The sequence below is a fragment of the Balaenoptera ricei genome, chromosome 1, assembly GCF_028023285.1.
Source record: "Balaenoptera ricei isolate mBalRic1 chromosome 1, mBalRic1.hap2, whole genome shotgun sequence".
NCBI lineage: Eukaryota > Metazoa > Chordata > Mammalia > Artiodactyla > Balaenopteridae > Balaenoptera > Balaenoptera ricei.
In genome coordinates, this window is record NC_082639.1 from 144,637,902 (window position 1) to 144,654,227 (window position 16,326).

The 16,326-nt window shown below is 42.2% G+C and overlaps 2 pseudogenes; both read right to left on the bottom strand.

The window, feature by feature from the left end:
• Positions 1–5,410: 5,410 nt before the first annotated feature.
• LOC132370663 (regulatory solute carrier protein family 1 member 1-like) lies at positions 5,411–7,036 on the bottom strand (annotated as a pseudogene).
• LOC132370708 (protein DDI1 homolog 2-like) lies at positions 7,036–15,221 on the bottom strand (annotated as a pseudogene).
• Positions 15,222–16,326: the final 1,105 nt, after the last annotated feature.

The following is a 16,326-nucleotide window of genomic DNA, read 5'->3' on the forward strand; positions in this document are numbered from 1 at the left end:
GCTCCCCACACACATGTAGTAGCTTATAATCTTGGTCTTTGCACTAGTCACCTGTCGAAGCAAATCTTTCTTAAAAGGGCTTAGGCAGGAGGCCAGCCCAAGACTTGACTTTGACAGAAGCTGTGTGTCTGAGAGAGGCTGACCGTGTTCTTGGCCTTGGCTGTCCCGTCCTGTGACTCAGAAATAACCTGAGCCCCTCTGATGTCACAAGCTTTGAGAAGTTCTGCTAAAGTGATTGACAAATCTTTTCCAGGACAGCCTGAGACACCCTGACACCGTTTAACTGGCACATTGACAATGATGATCAAATTAAATAGCTTTCCTTAAGTTTCACTGTCACCAAGGCAGAGGTAATCCTGAAAACATGGGCCTTGAGAAAAATATGCTTGGAACATACTTTGGCTTCTTAATAGGGCATTATATTTCTAGTTTGCTAAAAGGCTTCAGGCTGCTGGCATAAGCACAAGTGCCACTATATTGCAACCATTAAGAAATAAACAGAAAGCTACAACGAACGAGGCCAGCACATCCTGAACTGATTTTCTGTGGAAACTCCCTAGGGGCCCAAGGTTGCATAAAACTCAACAGGAGAGGACCGCCAACCCCATCTAAACCCTCTTTACCCAATATAGGATTCTGTAATGTTTGAGTTTGCCCATTGTTGCTTGCAGAATTAATGTACCATCCAGATGCTTCATAGAAAGTAGTTTTCATTGGGGCAGCTCCTTCAGGGATAGTTGGAGGTCAGAGTGTTGCTCCAGAACCCTCTGTCTTGAGCGTTGGGGCCAACTGGCCAAAACACCAGGCAACATTTTTCCAGTCAATCAAGGTCAAAGCTTCAGGTGGAACATATATTTTTGTGTGTATTATGTATATATGTTTATACTATGTATTATGGGATAGAGAATCCTTGTCCCAGAGGGCAAAGGGAAATTATGCTGCCTCCTAGTGGCGGAGAGGGTGGAAAATTGAGAGAAACAGCCATTTAGAATAGGCTGGAGTAATTGGAGAGGATCTCAGACTCCAAATAAACATAGAAACTCTACCCCTCCCTGCCTTTGAAAAATCTGACTCTATGCAACGCAAGGTATCCCTTTCTAAAAATCTATGCAGCCTCACTTGGTAGCCCATTCGAATCCACTGACCAACATATTTTGTACTCCTTCCTAAGTGCTTGAACATGTGTGTAGAATCATAGAGGAAATATTAGGCAGGACTTCTGCCCTCAGGAAATGTATGTATAATTCAGTAGGAGGGACCAGCTTGTACCTTAGAGCAATTAGAATAAGCAAGTTTTCATCTGTGTGGCTCAGTTTATAGGTCAACAGTCTAATTTTCCTTTGGGCCCTCTGTCTACTTTCAAAGATTTTCGTAATCTGGTTTCCCACTCATATTCTGCCTAACCACATTTCTTGCCACTTCTTTCTTATATTTTATGTTCCAGCCACTCTTGGAGCTGTCTTAAGTGTGGCTAGTCCCCTCAGGGAGCCAATCTGTAAGGCTTTCTAACACATCACTAGAAATCTAGCAAGGTGTAGAGGACAGAATTGTCAGAATAACTCAAGGAGCAGACATTTTGTGAGGTCCTGTGATAAACTGCTAAGGAGAGAGTGTGATATCCCCCAGGGACCTGTGTAAGTAACAGTAGAAGATTTCAAAATTTCTGCACAATTTTGTTGAACTGAGTCAGGGGCCAAGGAATAGACTTGCTTGGGACAATTGAGATGAGGAATTGCATGTTGCTATCAAAGAGCCCTCCTAGTTTCCTTTGAAAAAACTTAAAGGAAACCTGTTAAAAGTGAGCTGAAACCTAAATGTCCATTGACGGATGAATGGATAAAGAAGATATGGTACATATTGTACAATGGAATATTACTCAGCCATTAAAAAGAATGAAATAATGCCATTTGCAGCAACATGGATGGACCTGGAGATTATCATGCTAAGTGAAGTAAGTCAGAAAGAGAAAGACAAATATCATATGATATCACTTATATGCAGAATCTAAAAAAAAATAATACAAATGAGCTTATTTACAAAACAGAAACAGACTCACAAACTTAGAGAATGAACTTATGGTTACCAGTGGGGAAGGGTTGAGGGGAGGGATAAATTGGGAGCTTGGGATTGACATGTACACACTGTTATATTTAAAATAGATAACCAAAAAGGACCTACTGTAAAAAATAAAAAATGGAAATAAAAATAAAATAAAAGTGAGCTAAGAGGGTCTGGTTATGGGTTACTGAACTACCTGTAGTTCTCTGGATTTCCCATGCCATCTCATGCCTCTGTGCTTTTGACAGATTTGCCTGGAACCACCCCATTGATAGTCTATACCAAGTTAATCTCAAAACTCAACAAAACCTATTGCCTCCTCCAGAAAATCATCCCTGACTCCATACTGTACTCTGGCCTAGCCTGTTCTGTATTAGATGCCCAACCTTTGTCTTCCATAGCTGTCTATGCACATCTCTTATCACAGCACTGTGTTATAATAAGCTATTGCTGCATCTGACCCCTTCACTAGGCTGCAAGTTTCCTGATAGGTATGTATTGTGTCTCATTTTTCTATATACACCCAGCATCTCTCCTAGCTCCTGGCTATTTCTGGTATTAGTGCCCTTTTTTAAGACTAGGAAATATAGAGATCACTAAGAATGCCTGAGTAGTTGGATTCATAGAAAAACACTTGGGTTAGATTTTGGTCAATAGGTAAGTAGGATTTGAAAGCTCAGGGGATGTGCTTCCTGCCAGTAGAGTGATCCTGAGCATGAGTATGTGAAACAAACAGTAAAGGACACAAGCCCAACTGTGAGAAGCAAACGTTTTTTCCATATATCTAATGAAGATCTAACAAAGTCCATTTCCTTTTTCTCAGTCCTTCCCAGAAGGTCAGAGAAATAAAAATATGGTATAAGTGTGCAATTGGAATTGTAAGCAGACAGAACCTTGGTTGCCATTCCAGCTATGAAATCAAGTCTTCTCAGGAGCTGTATGAATTCAGAAGACAAGATCCTTCTTAAGACATCCCCTTCCCCTGATTCCCCATGAAAGTCCCTAAACAGAGAGGTCTTGTTCATGTGGTATCACAGCTCAAAGCTGAAATAGCTAGAGGTTGAGCAGAATAGCGGGTCCTTGACCTCTCACCCTTTCCCACCCATAGGCCTCAGCTTACTATTGGTGGTCTGTCTGTTCCTCAAACCCTGGATTATTTTGCAGACAATGTAGGATTTACTTTATTTTATTTTTATTTTTACTTTTTATGCTATATGCAATACCATCAATTTTATTGCCGATTATATCATCTTAATGATAATAAAAAGCTTTTGTATGCACATACTGCCAATACATTTAAAAAGGCCCAAATTTTAACAAATAGAATAAACAAATCCATCAGACGAGAGATCAAAAATTACTTTGGCCAAAAAGAATATTAAAAAAAAATCTGGTCAGCGACAGAGCCTCGGGCCTGAGTTCACAGTTCCGTGAGCTGCCCGCGGTGCTTGCGGAACCCCAGCCCATCCTCTCCCGGCGGCTCCCCCACGCACCCGAGGCCACGTAGCACCCCCCAAAGCTCCAGCCGTGCCCTGTTTGCCCTCCTGGGAAGCCCTGCTCCGCGCACCCAGGCCAAGGCCCATCCGGGGCCTGCCCACGACCCCGCGGAAAAGGAATCAATAAATGCTTTTGCTGGTTTCTGGGAGAAGGCTGGATGTCGGAGAGTTGTTACCATCGGTTCTCTGCAGTTTGGGAACTTCTGACCTGTATTCAAGCTCACTGACTCAGCTGTGACCAGCAGTGAGTGACCTCAGCTGTGACCAGTCTACAGTTGAGCTCGTCCAAGGCGTTTACAACCACAAATTTCCCTCTGAGCACTGCTTTCACTGTATCCAGTAAATTCTGCCTCCACACAGCTTTGTGGGATCTTAGCTCCCGGACCAGGGATCCATGCCCCCTGCAGTGGAAGCGCAGCGTCCTAACCACTGGGCCACCAGGTTCCACAGTCATGCCTCTGGGATATTCCTCAACTGTGGTAATAACTATGAAAAGTTTTCCTTGCCAGGCCCATACTGGTGAAACTACTGCTGCTCTCTCCAACCAAGCTGGGATGGAAGGTGGGTAGGGTGGGGGGTTTTCAGGCAGAAAGGCCTCAGACTCTGTTGCTCTTACCCAGAACTACAGTAGTTTTTCAGGAACTAATGCTTCTCAGTGCTTTTTGGTTGACTTCCAGATTCCTGAAATAGTTATTTTGACAATTTTGTGCAGAGGATTCACTGACTATTGCACACTGCCATACCCATTAGTAGCATATAATTTTGGAAGAGCAGAAAACCACATGCTCTAGATACTTTGTTTTTAACAGAGGGATATACTAGACATTCCTTGAGGCTTCCTTCTGAACCTGTGATCTCACAATAACCTTCCCTGACTAAAAGGAGAAGAAATGTGGCCCAGGCAACTTTGTATCTGAGCTTGTTTCCAAATGCCCGCTGTAACTTACCAGGAACCTAGATTTTATCTCTTTTTCAATATGAACAAATACACTGTTTGGATCAGTGTTCAAACATTACAAATGGAAAGTAATGTCCAATCAGAGCAAACTCTCTTAAAAGAGGCTTAAGAATTAGAAGATAAAGCAGTGTCTGTTGGGGAGGATACATTTTGAGCATACTTTATGACTTTGGAAAGGTTTAAAATTTATTATGTGAATTAGAGAAATCAAGAGTTTTAAAGTATGGGAAACAACAATTAAAAACATTTTTTAAAATTATCTTCAAAGGACTTTTACATAAGGAGAAAAGAAAGAAGGAAAATAATCCTTATCATTTCGTTCAGTAACGTATTCTTCCCTAAGTGAAAAAGGCTGCTATAAAAACCTAAGACCGGGTCTTCCCTGGTGGCACAGTGGTTAAGAATCGCCTGCCAACACAGGGGACACGGGTTCGAGCCCTGCCCGGAAAGATCCCACATGCCGCGGAGCAACTAAGCCTGTGCACCACAACTACTGAGCCTGTGCTCTAGAGCCTGCGAGCCACAACTACTGAGCCCGTGCACCACAACTGCTGAAGCCCACAGGCTTAGAGCCCGTGCTCCTCAACAAGAAAAGCCACCACGATGAGAAGCCCGTGCACCGCAAAGAAGAGTAGCCCCTGCTCGCCGCAACTAGAGAAGGCCCGCGTGCAGCAACGAAGACCCAACTCAGCCAGAAATAAATAAATAAATAAATAAATAAATAAATAAATAAATAAATAATAAAATAAATAAAAACCTAAGACTATGACAAAAAAAAATCTGGCTCAACATTCTGCTTGCAGGTTTCTACATATACTGTATATGCAGTGAGTGTGTGTGTGTGTATGTGTAGCTTTTTTTAAGGGAATGGAGTAATGTCTAGCCCACTTTTCCATGGTTATATAGGAACTACAATGTTCTTTGTTAGCAAAACAATAAGTGCAAGGTCTGCATTTCCACCAACTTGATGCAAAGCCCCAAGAGTTTCCTGCAAAGTAAAGCCAGCACGGAGAATCTGGTCAATGTCTGCAGCAGGAAAAATTAATTGTGTAAGAAAGGAGGGACTTGATGATGGATGGCTGGTAGGTGGTTCAAATTCTAGAAGTGGCCCTGCAGCTTCAGAACATTTTCTCTGGTCTCAGTCCTGTCTGTCACTGGATTCTGTGTGCACTGACTCGAATCTTCAACCAGTGTAATACTGGATGACAAGGACTCGGTTTGCTCAGAAGTCTGATTGAGTGCATCCTCCTCACTTGCTAAAAGTCTGGGTGAAATTTCTACACCTAAGGTGCAGTGTAGTTAATTAGACATTTTAGCTGAGGCTAGAGTGACAGAACTGCTCTCATTTATTGATTCCCTAGATTTGGGGACACCTTCTTCATCAGTTAACAGGCTATCACACGGACCCCTGAAGTTAATATTTTCTACATCTTCTACTCCAGCATCAGTTGAAGTGTCTGTTAATTGTTCTGTCTTCACTGATACAGATATGGCCTGATGAAAGGAGACTTGTGAACACTGTTCACTCTGGGTAGCTGTAAGATGCTCATTTGGGGACCATCTTTCAGAAAGGTCCTTAATACCTGTTTGGCCCTTAGTCACTATCTCTGATTGACAGATAACTTCTTCAGATGTGTTTTCTCAAGCTGGTTTACTATTAATGACCAAAAGTTCATGAAGTTCCTTCAAGGCTGCTGTTATAGATGAGCAAGATTCCTCTGTTGACTCGGCAGAGGGCTGACCACTGCCACAGAGACTTAAAGAGGAGGGCAATTCCCGTATTCTTTATTTGTTCCAGACATTTCAACATTACTTTCTAGAAGCTGTAAATCCTGAGTGGAAAGGAATTACTCAACATTTCAGGGGAAAGTTTACATTCTGATGTTTCTACTTCCATCAAGGGATTATCTAAGGTGAGATCAGATGCACCAATGCTCTTGACATTGGTATTTTGACTGCCTGCTGAAATAAGCACAGCAACTAGGGACTGTTCTACTGTATCTACTTCCACAAGTGTTTCTGAATTTGAGCAGCCAAAGCATCCTGAAGGTAGAATATTTTTCTCTGTACCTGGAAGGTCCCCATTCTGCTGTAAACTGTCTCCTTTCATTGTAGCTTCCAAATCAACTCTTCTTTGTTGATTCTGTTGCTTTTCTCCAAGACGTTCAAACTCTGGTTTGCTGGAGCATTGTCTGTTGAGGAAGCACAATCAGAAAGATCCTGTAGAGGAAGATGTACTTTCTTTTCAGAGGTTATCTGGAATTCAGCTGAAGTCTTCAAAGCCTTCACAGCTTTAGGTTCAATGCTGTCTGGGTCACTGGGTTTGATGGCGTAGACCGAAGCAGAGACAGAGTGAGCAAGACTTGTAGGATTACCAATCTCGGGACTCTGTCCTGAAGGATGGGCTTGATGGTTAAATCCACCTGACGTTGGTAATGATGACATTCCCAGTGAGGCAGTTTCTTTACCTCTTTTCTCTGTTCTGGGGCCCACTCCAGCTGCAGTACATACACACGACATGCATCATGACTTCTGACGCTCTGCACCCTCTACAGATTTCTGAAGGGCTTCTGCTAATTCTTGGTCTGCAACCTCCTTTGGCCGTATTTCCTCTTGCCCGGCCACATATGCCAACTGGACACACTCTGGTAACTCCCTCTCTGGAAGAAAGGTGGTCTGTCAGCCTGTGGTGCTGATCACGAGTACATTTCTCTTGAGGTCAGTGGAACACTGATGCCATTTCAGCGTGTCCAGTGCCAGAACCATATCCATGAGCTCTTCCTCAAGTATAGAGAAGGAACACGCCAGGAAATCGCCTTCAATTTTTACCTGAACTAGATGTACCCTTCCAATAGTCTTCTGGGTGTCCACCAACGGTCCACCAGCCTCATTATTTTGGGTTGGCCAAAAGGTTCGTTTGTTTTTTTCTGTCAGATGGCTCTAGTAGTACTTAGTTGTCTTTAACGTCATTCTAAACAATTTTGTTAGATTGTATGTGACAGCTGTCATATCAGCACACATTTTAAAAAAGACTTATCAAAATTGGTGAATTTTTGTGTACCCAGTTCAATCTTGAAGATTAATTTTTGGCATACTATGCTTGATTACTTCAAGAAAGGCAAAAATGCAACTGAAACGCAAAAAAATGATTTGTGCAGTGTATGGAGAAGGTGCTGTGACTGATAAATATGTCAAAAGTGGTTTGTGAAGTTTTGTGCTGGAAATTTCTCGCTGGAGTATGCTCCACGGTCGGGTAGACCAGTTGAAGTTGATAGCGATCAAAGCAAGACATTAATTAAGAACAGTCAACATTATACCACGCAGGAGATAGCCGACATACTCAAAATATCCAACTCAAGCGTTGAAAATCATTGCACAAACTTGGTTATGTTAATCACTTTGATGTTTGGGTTCCACATAAGTTAAGTGAAAAAAATCTTCTTGACTCTATTTCCGCATGCAATTTTCTATTGAAACATAATGAAAATGTTCTGTTTTTAAAACAAATTGTGACGGGCGATGAAAAGTGGAAACTGTACAATAACGTGGAACGGAAGAAATTGTGGGGCAGATGAAATGAACCACCACCAACCACATCAAAGGCCGGTCGTCTTCCAAAGAAGGTGATGTGTATATGGTGGGACTGGAAGGGAGTCCTCTATTATGAGCTCCTTCTGGAAAACCAAACGATTAATTCCAAAAAGTACTGCTCTCAATTAGACCAACTGAAAGCAGCACTCGACGAAAAGCGTCCAGAATTAGTCAAAGAAAATGCATAATCTTCCATCAGGATAATGCAAGACCACATATTTCTTTGATGACCAGACAAAAACTGTTACATCTTGGCTGGGAAGTTTCGATTCATCCGCCGTATTCAACAGGCATTGCACCTTGAGATTTCCATTTATTTAGGTCTTTACAAAATTCTCTTAATGGAAAATAATTCAATTCCCTAGAAGACTGTAAAAGGCACTTGGAACAGTTCTTTGCTCAAAAAGATAAAAAGTTTTGGGAAGATGGAATTATGAAGTTGCCTGAAAAATGGCAAAAGGTAGTGGAACAAAAGGGTGAATACATTGTTCAATAAAGTCCTTGGTGAAAATGAAAAAATCTGTCTTCTGGTTTTACTTAAAAACCGAAGGCACTTTTTGTCCAACCCAATATTACACCTTTCTGCACAAGCTTGGCTCATAATAGTCATCTGGGCTCCTGAGTCAACAAAGGCTTTCAAAGGATGTCCATTCACTTTGCAGTTAATATAAAGCACCACTACTCGACAAAAACTTTCCAGACCCTCTTCCATAGCTATTGTCATGTTTTCCTCAATGTTCTGTGGCCTTACATCTTCTTCTATCTTTGCCTGAGCCTCAAGATCAAAAGGATCCACAGAAAAGAGATGAATCCTTTCTTGCTCTCTCCAGGCTCGGTCCTGCTGCTGCTGCACCAGGATCCTAGAAGATTTCTCAAGATCTCCTCTGAGCAGAGCATCTGCCAGGGTGGATTGCGTTCCTCCAGCAAGGACAGCTCGTGGGGGGAGTTGGCCAGCAATAGGTATCAGAACAAGGCTGGATTGTCCAAGCCCTGATGAAGCTATTTCTCCAGGAGATGAGTGGGACTGTGGGCTCCTGGTGGCTGGCACTTCCCAGAGTTGTTTTTTTTGTTTGTTTGTCTTTTGTTTCTTTTTTTCTTATGAATGTTGATTTTTATTAGGAGGTGGGGTTTTTTTTTATACACATGAGTAAAATAGGCTATAAAAAGAAGTACCTCAAAATAAAATGGCTCTTAGCATATCTCCCCTCTCCTTTCACACATCTTACTTTGGGAAGTACTGCTGACTGAAAGTATCCAATTATCTTCCTTTGAAGAAAGTCTTTTGATAACTGCGCAAGTCTATTGGGGTAAGTTTGGGAACTGCACGGAAAGTCAAGGGTCTGCATTCTCCTTCTTTCGTTAAAATCCCAACGTGGCCAACTTTTAAGACTTAAGCAGCCAGTAATCCCTGGTGGTCTATGGAGGGGCCTCTCAGTGGAGACGATCTGGCTCTCGGCAGCTGGGATGCCGGACTCGCACAGCGCGCAAGTTGTGCAGCTCCAAGTCAGCGTCGACCTGGAGGGAAAAGGTCACCTCGAGGAGGTCCCTCCGCACACAGTACACGGTGAGCGGCACGGCCCGGACCCGACCCAGCTCGGCTCAGCGTGGCCTCGGCGCGGGGCGGCGGGGTGGTGGGGGGACCTGACTGGTGCTGCAGGCGGAGGGCGCGGGCCGCTGGCACGCCCGCCCGCCCCTTCCCTCCCTCGCACACGCTCAGGGACGCCCTTCGTCCCGCCCTCAGCGGCAAGCGCGGTGGCCACCACCCGCCTGCGACGGCCTCTCAGGGTTTACTTGAAAGAGTGCTGCTCGGGGCTGTTATCTATCTGTTTAAGTAGATGAAGCGTGGAAAGACCCTATGCTAACACATATATATGGAATCTAAAAAAAAAAAAAAAATGTTCTGAAGAACGTAGGGGCAGGACAGGAATAAAGACGCAGATGCAGAGAATGGACTTGAGGACACGGGGAGGGGGAAGGGTAAGCTGGGACAAAGTGAGAGAGTGGCATGGACATATATACTCTACCAAATGTAAAACCGATAGCTAGTGGGAAGCAGCCGCATAGCACAGGGAGATCAGCTCCGTGCTTTGTGACCACCTAGAGGGGTGGGATAGGGAGGGTGGGAGGGAGATGCAAGAGGGAGGGGACATGGGGATGTATATATATGTATAGCTGATTCACTTTGTTATAAAGCAGAAACTAACACACCATTGTAAAGCAATTATACTCCAATAAAGATGTTAAAAAAAAAGAAGTATTGATTAATACTTCCTTTTCTGCTTGTGACATTGTTATTCTGAAACAGAAAGAGAAACTAGAGTTTTCTGTTTCTGGAGACCGTAGAAGAGAGGGGAGAGAGTTGGGGGAAGAAAAGGAGGGACGCACCCCTTCTTACGAGAAAGAGTGAAACGATAAATTTGACATTGCCATGAGACACTTTTCTGGAAAAACAACTTTTAGACCATGTTCTAAGACAGGAAGCATTATATCCATACTCTTAAACTGCTTCACCTGCCTCTTCAGTGCCGAGCAGATGAAGATGTGTTTAGAGAGCTGACCCTAAGCTCTACACAGATCTTAATAATCAAAAATGGATTAAATGGATCATAGGCCTAGATGTAAAAGCTAATACTATAAGACTTCTAGAAGAAAACATAGGTGAACATTTTTGTGACCTTAGGTAAGGCCAAAACTTCTTCGATTTAACACACAAAAAATAAACCATAAAAGGGGAATTCTCTGGCGGTCCAGTGGTTAGGGCTCCACACTCTCACTGCCGAGGGCGAGGGCCTAGGGTTCGATCCCTGGTCAGGGAACTAAGACCCCACAAGCTGCGTGGCCCAAAAAATAAATAAATAAAACTTTAAAAAATATATTTTAAAAAAAGTCAACTGTTTTAAATAAATAAATAAATCATAAAAGGAAACATTGATGAATTGGATTTCATCAAAATTAAACATTTTAATTTCATAAAAATTAATCATTTGCTCTTGGACAAAAATGTCAATTGCATTGATTAATTCATTTTACGTAGTTATTAAATGTCTATTACATGTCAACACCCTTCTAGGTGCTGAATTATGGCAATGAATTGGATTCCCTCTATTATACTGGACTGTCACAGGAAAATGAACATTTTTAAAATGTTTTCAACAAAGGAAAAACACAAAGCAAAGAAAGTTTATTAACACAAGCATCCCTGCCATATGTTTTAAGTTTTTTGCTTAAGTACATGGACGGGATGCAGTACCAGGAAATAATGGGAAAATACTGAGAAATAAGTATGTGTATTATCATTTGGTATTTGTTGAATCTTGTATCATTTGAGCAAGAATCCTGGGGATGTGGATGCAGGATAAAGAACATTAGAGCTTTGGAGGATGGTCTGAGGCCACATTTCACTCCATATTATTTATTGTACTGTGGGACTTGAGCATCAAGCAACCACAGATTAGATGATTAGTTCCTTCCATGAGCTGTGGGATCACAGACTGTGATGAAAATGCCTATCTTGTAGAGTTGTAAGGATTAATGAGGTAGTAAATGTGCAGTGCATAGCTATACCTCAATAAGTGGAAACTCACTGGATGATGAGGATGATGGTCATAAAATCCAATCAGGTTCCAAAAGCTGACCAAGACTGAGAAGCTCACCTGTTATTTTTGAGAAATGTGCCTCTTCCACTAGGGTCTACGGGAGGAATGGGGCACTTCCTTTCCTCTCCCCATCCTGTGCCCATGACAAGTATCACTAACCAACCCACCACAGCACTGTTCAGTTAGCCTGGATCAGGCTTCAAAGTCCTCTCCAGGCAGACAAATCTGATCTGTTTACAGTTAGCACTGGAGATAAATGTATCTACCGTTCCTGATTTAGGATTTAGTAGACAGCTGAAGAAAGACTATAAATTTATTTTTCCTACAAAGTTAAAGGCCCAAGTTAGGCCTAAGGAGGGATGACTAGAGGTTCTAGAAGGTGTTTGGACACAATGTAGTACAAGTTTATTTCCTAAACAATCAGTCACTGGTTGATTTGTTTTTTAATTTAGTTAAACTATGTTTTTCTGTTCGTTCTAAATTTGGAAATAAATGATTAATCATTTACCCAACTCTTGGGAGTTCTTGAAAGTAGGTCTTTGACTTTTCAGAGCCTAGAGCCACATACCCGCTGTCCCATTTTATAATTGGAGAGGTTGTTCCTTAGGTTAGGAGGCCCTTGGGCTCTATCGGATAGGAAATAGCTCCATGAGGCAGAAAGGAAGCCTGTCAGGTCGATGTTCTGGTGATCTGACTCAGCTAAGGCAAAGATGCTCAAAAGAGCAGAACCTCCTTTACGACATGGTTCTCAGTCTTGGCTACTACGTAGAATCAACTGAGCAGTTTTTAAAAACCCTTATGACCAGGCATTGGCCCTGACCAACTATATCAGAGGCTCTGCAGATGCCTCCCTACTGTCAGTATCTGAGTTAAAGCCAAGGTTGAGGACTATTTTCCTAAGGTGTTTGGAAATCTACAAGGAGTCTCTGGTGGCCCAATAATTGGGGCAGAGATATTACTGGCATTTTTCTTGGCAGAGATATGGGTTAGATGTCATAATGTCTTATAACGCCTAGAGCAATTCCCTCCCAATAAAAACATTGTCCCACCCTTTGAATGTCCTACCAGATATTGACACAGTTGAAAATTTTATATGATCTGGAACTTAACTCCACCTTACATATAAACACAAAGTATTATTTGCATGTTTTTAATTAATACACACTGAATTTTCCCAGAATGTAATCAACATATAAATCAAGGTAAAATTGTACTTTATTTATTTAGAAATTTACTAGGAGTTGCTTATCTTGCCAGATAATATGACCAATATCAGTACTACTTGTGGTATTTGAATTGTCAGCATTTGTAACTGTGGTTTCCATGGTGATTCTATACATAGGTGCCAGCGTCTGATGATTTCATCATGCTTGAATGTTTAGATATTGCAATGTATACTACTTTATTATAATATACACTCATTTAATGTCTCTTTATGACTAAATATTGATTTTCAAATATAGTGTGTTAAGTGGGTTATATAATCTGAATTTCATTTCAGGATAGTAAATGTGGTGTTATAAAAGATTTCTTATAAAAAGGGGACCTAGGGTTGAGATAGGGTTCAGAACTTCTGATCTAGGGATTCCCTTTGTGATCTATAATAAGGCACTTTCAGTTTGCCTCTCTGTTTATTGAGCATGGAAGTCCCAGCAAGCCCAGGACAGGGGTGTGTATAACTTTGAGCAAGTTACTTAATGTCTCTAAGCTTCTGTTTCCTCATTCATAAAGATGGCATAATAATAGTGCTTACCTCATAGAGCTGTCAGGAAAATTAAATGAGATCAATCAGGGAAAGCAAAGTTTCTGGCATGTAGGAAACACTGTGTTGATGATGATAATGATGATGGTGATGATGATAAATTAAGTAGTACAATTCAGAAAGAGACCAAAGACTCTTTAATCCCTTTCTCAGCCAAGCACATCACTTTGCTTCTTTTCTCAAGATTGAAAACTGGCCAGAGCAGATATCCAGAACACTCAGTCTTGCATGGAAACACCTTGTGTGGTCTCTGCTTCTTCATTCTTGTAGTTCTTTTGAGTAGTAGCCATGGCTGGAAACTCAGGATCTTTTTTTTGATGCCTAAGGAACAGTTACAGGTTTTATCATGGTGTCAGTGTTCCGGGATCTCAGAGACTCTGCACCTGGAGATATGCTACTTTGACTGGACGCTCTTAGGGTCTTTCAAAGGGGAGCCAGGCAGCACCTTCTTCTGTTTGTTTGTTGTTTGTTTTTTCCACTGTCTTTTCATCTTACTAGTACCCTTTTATCTCATCCTTGCCTCCATGTAAACTTGTGAGAGCTATGCCTCGTCTTTGGGAAAATCTAAACTAGATGTTCTGTGCTCTTATGAACAGAAGGACTAAAACTGTTCTTTCAGGGATCATCCATAAATCTTAAAAGCCGGAACCATGGGGGCTTCCCTGGTGGCGCAGTGGTTGAGAATCCGCCTGCCAATGCAGGGGACACGGGTTCGAGCCCTGGTCTGGGAAGATCCCACATGCCGCGGAGCAACTGGGCCCGTGAGCCACAACTACTGAGCCTGTGCGTCTGGAGCCTGTGCTCCGCAACAAGAGAGGCCGCGATAGTGAGAGGCCCGCGCACCGCGATGAAGAATGGCCCCCGCTTGCCGCAACTAGAGAAAGCCCTCGCACAGAAACGAAGACCCAGCACAGCCATAAATAAATAAATAAATAAATAAAATAAATAAAAATTAAAAAAACCTCAGAGGAAGGGAGAGCCAGGGTCATAGGCCTATGAAAAAAAAAAAAAAAAAAGCCAGAACCATAACATTCCCTTCCCATTTCCACCCAACCCTGACTTTACTCACCTGGAGTACTATATTTGCTAGTGAAGAGACTCTATTTCCCTCATTCAGGAAGGACACTGTCTTCTCTTCTGTTGCTGTCAGAGTCCATCCAGTCTATGCCATATAAACTGTCAAGTTTTGTAACCATAACAAACCAGGGTCTCTGTCCAGGAGCAATCCTCTATGTAATCCAGTTTTTCACTGTGAGGACCTTAAGTACCACAGTAGGAAGTGGTGGGGGGGGGGGTCCATAGCCAGTTGTGGATTTCCAGCTGAGGAAGCACTGAAAAGGTAACATATTCACCCCATATTTTGAGTAGGATGATACACAAACCATTCCAGATAGAGGAGAATCCATCTAAAATGTTAAGGACTCTCCAAAATGAAGGTTCCACAATGAGTATCTAATACCATCTAGTATTACAGTTTCTTCTTACTTAAGGAGAGTTAGTATTTATTGAGTACTTATTAACAGTTGGGAATAGTATTCAGGCTTTTACAGTCATTGTCTTAACTAATTCTCGCAAAAGCACTTTGAGTTAGGAACCAAGACAATTCATTTTACAGATGAGAAAACTGGAATTCAGAGAGGTTAAGTTACTTGACTGAGTAAGTGACAGAATCTAGACAACCCTAGTATGTCTAGCTCCAAGGTTCAGGAGATCAGTTGCCATGCTTTAGGCTACATTGCCTTACCTAACATGCTGTACATGTTATAGTTTACACATGCTCCCTTGTATTTGCTCCTGGCATATCCACTAGTCTTACTTAAAATCCTGGGTTTGGACTTCCCTGGTGGCTCAGTGGTTAAGAATCTGCCTGCCAATGCAGGGGACACGGGTTTGATCCCTGGTCCGGGAAGATCCCACATGCCGTGGAGCAACTAAGCCCATGCGCCACAACTACCGATCCTGTGCTCTAGAGCCTGTGAGCCACAACTACTGAGCCCACGTGCTGCAACTACTGAAGCCCGTGTGGCTGTAGGGCCCGTGCTCCGCAACAAGAGAAGCCACCACAATGAGAAGCCTGTGCACCACAATGAAGAGTAGCCCCCACTCACTGCAACTAGAGAAAGCCTGCACGGAGCAACAAAGACCCAACACAGCCGAAAAAAAAAAAATCCTGGGTTTGACCAGAGCCCACAGCTAACCAGACCAGCACTGCCCCATGGAAAGAAAATGTGAGTCACAAATATGAGCCACATTTATAATTTTAATTTTTCCAATAGCCACATTTTAAAAGGTAAAAATAAATAGATGAAATTAATGTTAATATATTTTATGTAACCCAATACATCCAACTTATGATTTCAACATGTAATCGATATAAAAAAAATTTATGAAATAATTTATACTTTTTTTTTACTATACCTTTGCAATATGGTGTGTATTTACGCTTTCAGCATGTCTCAGTTCAGACTACCCACAATTCAATTGCTCAATGGCCACATGTAGCTAGAAGCTACTGAGCTGGACGTCGCCAGTCTAGACTCATAGATCCCAATCCTCTTAATAATCTTAGGGGGTCTTCGGGAGAATAGAAAGGAAAGAATTGGCAAGATGAAGAGCATGTTTCTAGTTAGTGCTTGATTTAGTGCAAGAAAAAAATAAAAGTAATAAACTCTACAATTTCCATCTATAACTAGTGGTTGGCTTAGTTGCCTGAGAGCAGATGAGAAGCTGAGTGATGGTTTACGTGACATGCTCTTAGAGGGGTGCTGGACACAAGAAGATCAGGAAGCTCCAGACCCCGTCCAAAGGGTTGGCCCATGAAGCCAGCTCACTGAGGGCATCCAATATTGTTACCACCACCTCTCA